The sequence below is a fragment of the Papaver somniferum genome, unplaced genomic scaffold (genome assembly GCF_003573695.1).
Source record: "Papaver somniferum cultivar HN1 unplaced genomic scaffold, ASM357369v1 unplaced-scaffold_15, whole genome shotgun sequence".
Classification (NCBI taxonomy): domain Eukaryota; kingdom Viridiplantae; phylum Streptophyta; class Magnoliopsida; order Ranunculales; family Papaveraceae; genus Papaver; species Papaver somniferum.
The window spans coordinates 423,886-429,509 of NW_020624376.1; the positions used below are offsets into that span (position 1 = coordinate 423,886).

A 5,624-nucleotide genomic window follows, 5' to 3' on the forward strand; every position below is an offset into this window, starting at 1 on the left:
TCGGGCGAATATCGTATCCCCGATATCCTTCTTATCGTATCGCTCTGGGCCGATATCCGAAATATCCCCAATATATCGGCCGATACGGCCGATATTGACTAGATTGCTCTAGCGGCCCAAAATCATAACTTCACATTACAAATGAGACACAACAGGCCAGGGACCAGGGTAAATAAGGTGTAATCAGAGGGTAAGAAAACAACAATAAACACACACATAAAAATCCCTAAAAAAAAAATCACCGTCACCAACACGCTCTCGCTGATCCTCTCAGAGTCACACCAAGTGTTTTAGGTAGAGATAGTGAGGCAGACAAAGATGATGTCTTTGAGAGTCATTTCACTCTCATCCTCAACTTTCTCTCATCTCCTCCTCCATAAACCCAAACCCATCTTCCCACTCTCTCTAATCTCTAAACCTTTTTCTCAAACAAGAAAATTCACCATCAAAATGTCTTCTTCTTCTTCAACTCAAACAATTGAACACATAGTCCTTTTCAAAGTCAATGAAAAAACAGAACCCACAAAGATCAATACAATGCTTAATCGTCTAAACAATCTCATTGCATTAGATCAAGTCCTACATTTATCAGCAGGACCCATATTCAGAAACAAATCAGCTTCATCTCTATACAATTTCACTCATTTATTGCACAGTAGGTACAAATCAAAAGAAGATTTGAATGCTTATGGTATTCATCCAGATCATCAATCTGCTAAATAATCTGTTTTACTAATCTGTGATGATAAAATGACTGTTGATTGGGTCTCTTATCTTGAAAATGGGTCTTCTTTAGTGGTTAAACCTGGGTCTGCAATGAAAATCCATTCTTGAAATTGAAAGAAGGGTTTAGTGAAATAGTAAAGCGGGTTGTTTTAAGTACCATTGGTGGGATTAAAAATGGGGTTGGAAGGGATTGTATTGAACAGATTAGTTTTGGTGAAAATTTTTGTGCAAGAGCTAAAGGGTTTTCTATTGGGTCGATTGCTGTGTGCCGTGAAGTGGAGGAGTTGGATATGATTGGGGAGGTGCTGGAGAAAGAGAAGGAAAAGTTTAGAGATTTGTTGGATGGTGTTATTGTTTTGGATTATGTCGTTCCTAATTCACTGTCGCTGAGGTTTTAGTAAGGAAGGTATAATCTTTGGACTTCAAATGTTATGTTTTGCAATCAATTTTCTCTATAAAATCAGGGGTTTACTAATTGTTGCCTAGATTTGTGGCTGCATTTGATGTTTTACGGTATACTCTTTCGATAACTTAGATTGTTGATGAATTTGAGAATTTTCTAATGCTCAGAGTTGCTGGTTCATTCTCTTCTTAGTAATTTGTTTGTTTGTGGATAAGAGATTGACACACTTGATGTTGGAGTATATGAAAATTTGATTTGTGCATTTGGGAGTTTGCCGTTTCTGCAGTCAATGACTCGATAATAAGTAGATGACAACGAATTTGCGGTTTTTGGTTGCTAGACTGCTAGATTAAGTGATTGTTGATCTTTAATAGTGTTCAAATGGTAGGAAAGTCCATAACTGAATGATTAATCAGTAATTGCTTTCATTTCATTTGATGATTAAGTTCTGTCGTCCAGTTTAAGTTTTGGGGCCAATGCATTTTTTCTCCTAGTTACAGGTAGCAATCAGGGGTCGTTGTTATGTTCTTGTGTCTTGCTGGTTTGTGGATTTAGTACCATGCGATGTCTATTTGGTGTGGTTTTATACTTATTGAAGCCTGGTAAACAAGTGAAATCGGAAAGATCGGAAAGTTGTTACTTTGAAGTCCTTAAGATAACACTTTGGTATTGCAAATACTTGTTACTTTTTAATCTATTTTCTTACTCTTGTGATGCTGCTCTCTACGTATGTTATGTCAATCTAGTACCACCATTGACCATTCGAACATAGCTGTTTTAAAACATTCAAGTGCATAACATTCCATAACCAAGTTCATCTGTTCATGCAGGGAGACAAATAAAGAGGTTCTTCAAGGGTTCGCCTCTCCTTGAGTTGATGCCAAAGGCTCTACAAAACAACACCAAGCTCATGGCAGAGTTGTTTGAAGATGGGAGATGTAGTTGCAGGAAATCCCACAACTACACCCTAATGATAATCTATCAAATAATCTAAGAAACCATTGATGAAATACTCGAGATCTATTATTAAAAATTTAGGACAAATACAAATGAGATATGATGAAACCCTAACTTGGTAAACAAATAACACTCTCTCTCATAAAATTCTAAGTTCTGCTCACCAAAAAGATCTCCCCTTTTACAATGATGGTTGCTCCCTTTTATAGGAGTTTACATAGTGGAGGACAGCTAATAAAGCCCCTATTTTCGGATCTGACGTGCGTAAAAGTCGCTTGGACATTTATATTGCCGCACGGATTTTTTGATGACACATAGATCTTCACACTTGTATCGTGACTTAGTGACATCATCAAATTCGTCCTCTTGAATATAAATGTGTGTTCGTCTTCGCATAGTGCTAAATATATTAATTCGCGTAACTAATGAGTGTGCGGTATTTTGCACCCACATTTTGCCTCTTCTCTTATCGTACATTCAAAGATGGAGCGATGAGAGAAACTTTAACTTTCTTCTTGCCGCACCGATTCATCTTTTTGTATTTCTTTCAACCGACATTCTTCCGGGTTTTCGGCATGACTACTACCACGTGTTGACTTCACCTCTTATCATTCGACACGTCTCTATAGGATTTGACAACCGTCGCTTCGCATCTATCTCATCATTAATGCGTCTGTAAAAGAGATATCTCGGGAAGAGAAGATATGATCCTTTATACACTCCAGTAAGTTCTCTTCTTCATCTTTTTACTCTTCCCCCCTTTGTTTCTTTTCTGTTCTCTGCAACTTTTCATGTTCGATGGTTCTTCAATTTTTGATTAATCGTCATACTCTATTTCGCGCTTTCTTTATATCTTTAACTGTTTCTTCTATCTTCTTCTTACTTTTTCTCGGTTGTGAACTCCATTTTTCATCATCATCATTTTTGATCATCTTGATTAAATTTCTTTCATCTCTCATTCTCATTCTCATTCTAGAAGTGCCACTTAAACCAGGTTGTAAGAATGTTAAAGACTTCAAGAGATTAAAGGCTGAGCTCGGGCTTAGAGGTTTTACATTATCCATCCCTCTTGGATCAGAACCCACTTCTTCTCTGGAACCCGAATGGTTTTCGTTTGATCAATGGAATGATCATAATATCATTATTTCGCTCGGGAAACTGCTCGCTGGTCTGCCCATTCCCCTTTACAATCCTCAAATTCCATTATTCTATGAGCTTCTATGTGATGCGAGGTTTTCGCACGGCATATTCCAATTAAGTGGAAAGAAATCATCCATCAGAGTACACTGTTGAGAATTTCTTCCTCCATTATGAGGTTGGTATCATGAAGAATGAATCAACTCGTTGGGGCATTCGCTTGAAGAGAAAGGATGGTCTCGCAGAAGACCAGAGGATCATGCGGGATGTTGACTTTCATGACACCTCCAATAACACCGCGCGAAAATCAAAGGATGTTCGTTGGGTGGACTACCCTATTATTTTGGAGGGCTCTTACATCTCTGGTAGGAGTGCTGATGGTTCAACTCTTCCACTCCCTGCGAATATTGTCGCCTACAAACCTTGGGAGTTTAAATGGCCCGAGGAAAGTGATGTGGTGCGTTTATCTTTAACTTTATCTTTCCGCTTATCTTCAGTGCTTTCTCTTATTATTCTCTCTGTGTTCAGATTGGTTAACAGAATAAGAAGGATAACAAGAAGGCGTCACAGGCGTCAACTTCGCACGACAATGAAGTAAGAAATACTCATTTAAATTTTTAACAATATTGTTGGCTCTGTTTCTTATCTTTTATTGTGTGCGTAGGTGTAGACTGGAGATGCTAAGGGTCTCAATGATGATGTTCCTCTCCCTAAAGGTGGTGGTGTTTCTTCAAAGATAAAGGACAAGGGGGGAAATCCTACTTCTAAAAAGAGAAAGTTATATTCTCCAGTTTTCCCAAATACCAGCACCCATAATGACGTGCTTCCTCTTCCTGATAATTCCTCATCAACATCTTCTATGGAGCAATTGTCAAGTATCTTTTCCAACTCATTAGCTTCTGTTAGTGATACTGGACTAACTCGCACATGTGATGCAGTTGCTAATATTTGTGATGCTCCCTCTTTGAGTCATGAGTCTTTTCAAGGAGTTGCCTTTGCTTTAACTGCAAATTTCCAATTCGCGCTTGGGTCTTTGTTGAGTATTCTTCTTGTGCGTCAGCCTTCGCTAAAGTTTCACATTTCAATCATTTTCCTCCTTCTCCCGTTGATATAGACTGCTCGTGTATCCTATGCGGTTACCAATGATTTTCATAGGAAGATTCACCATCTTGAAATGAAGAACCAGAAAGTCAGTGATGAGCTTTCCACTTATAAGGACAAGGTGGTTGATCTTCGTGAAAGAAACAATCAGCTTGTGGGTACGTATTTTTCGCTCCTTCTCATTTTGATATCTTCGCATTGCCTCGTCTTCTTTTAATTGCTTGTGTTCGCAGAAATCTACAATTTATCTGATGAAGCGTCTAACCTCCCTGATGATGATGAGACTCTTCTTCATCATCTTAACTCTTCCTTGAACAATTTCCCCAATGATGGATTAGAGAACATTAGTTTGGATGAACTTCGTTCGAAATATAAAACCCTTAATAGAGAACATATGTCAATGTTATCTGTGAATAATAGTTTTAAACGCCTCCTCCATGAAAATAAGGAGGAAATCAATAGGCTTGAGGCGAGAAAGAACGCACTCATTACAGAAAAAGATCAGGCAATTCTTAAGGGTGCTAAAGTTTTAAAGGAATTTCATGAACTTCAGCTGCAGATTCAGATGGAGAGGGATCAAGTTATAAGTGACAATAATGCCCTTCTCGCCCGTGAAAATAAGATTCTCTCTCGTCTTCTTATAGAGAATGGTGATGAGTTTCAATGGGATGCAAGGGTTATTGATAATGCTAGGTTTAGCTACAAATGTTAGTTTAGAAGCTGACCATACGGCATTAGTTAGGACTATCCTTTCTAAAAAAGAAGGTTGCTTATAATCCTTACACACTGTCTTCATTTTGGGTTGCTTTCTGAATTTCGTTTGCATGCGGTTTTAATCTTTTTATTCCCTTTTGTAGATACTGAGAAGCGGCATTTTAAGGAGATTGAGGATTTAAAGGAGAAGCTTTCCGCTAGAAATGATAAATGCCGCAGACTAAAGAGAAAGTTGGTGGTTACTGTTTCCAACTTGAATAAGGACGCGCTCCGTGTCCGTGATGAAGCTGTCAAGAAGAGTGTTGTGGAGATCTGTACTAATCATAATATTCCCATACCAGATTATGATTTTGCTGAGGTTTCCGCTAATGAAGAAGATTCCGAAATCTCTGATAGTGAAGCTGATTATGAAGAATATGAAGTAACTGATGAAGAGAACAGTGACTCAGGGGTTGAGAAAGATTGTGAAGACGATATGGGAGGGAAGTAACTGCGCTTTCTATATGTCCTCCTCCTCTTCGCGCTTTTGAATCCTTTATCAGTCCCTTGTATTATATTCTTCTTTTTCCTCTCTTGTATACTGGAT

At 38.3% G+C, this 5,624-nt stretch overlaps 1 pseudogene; it reads left to right on the forward strand.

Annotated features, from left to right (window-relative positions):
• Positions 1-376: 376 nt before the first annotated feature.
• LOC113335614 lies at positions 377-2,324 on the forward strand (annotated as a pseudogene).
• Positions 2,325-5,624: the final 3,300 nt, after the last annotated feature.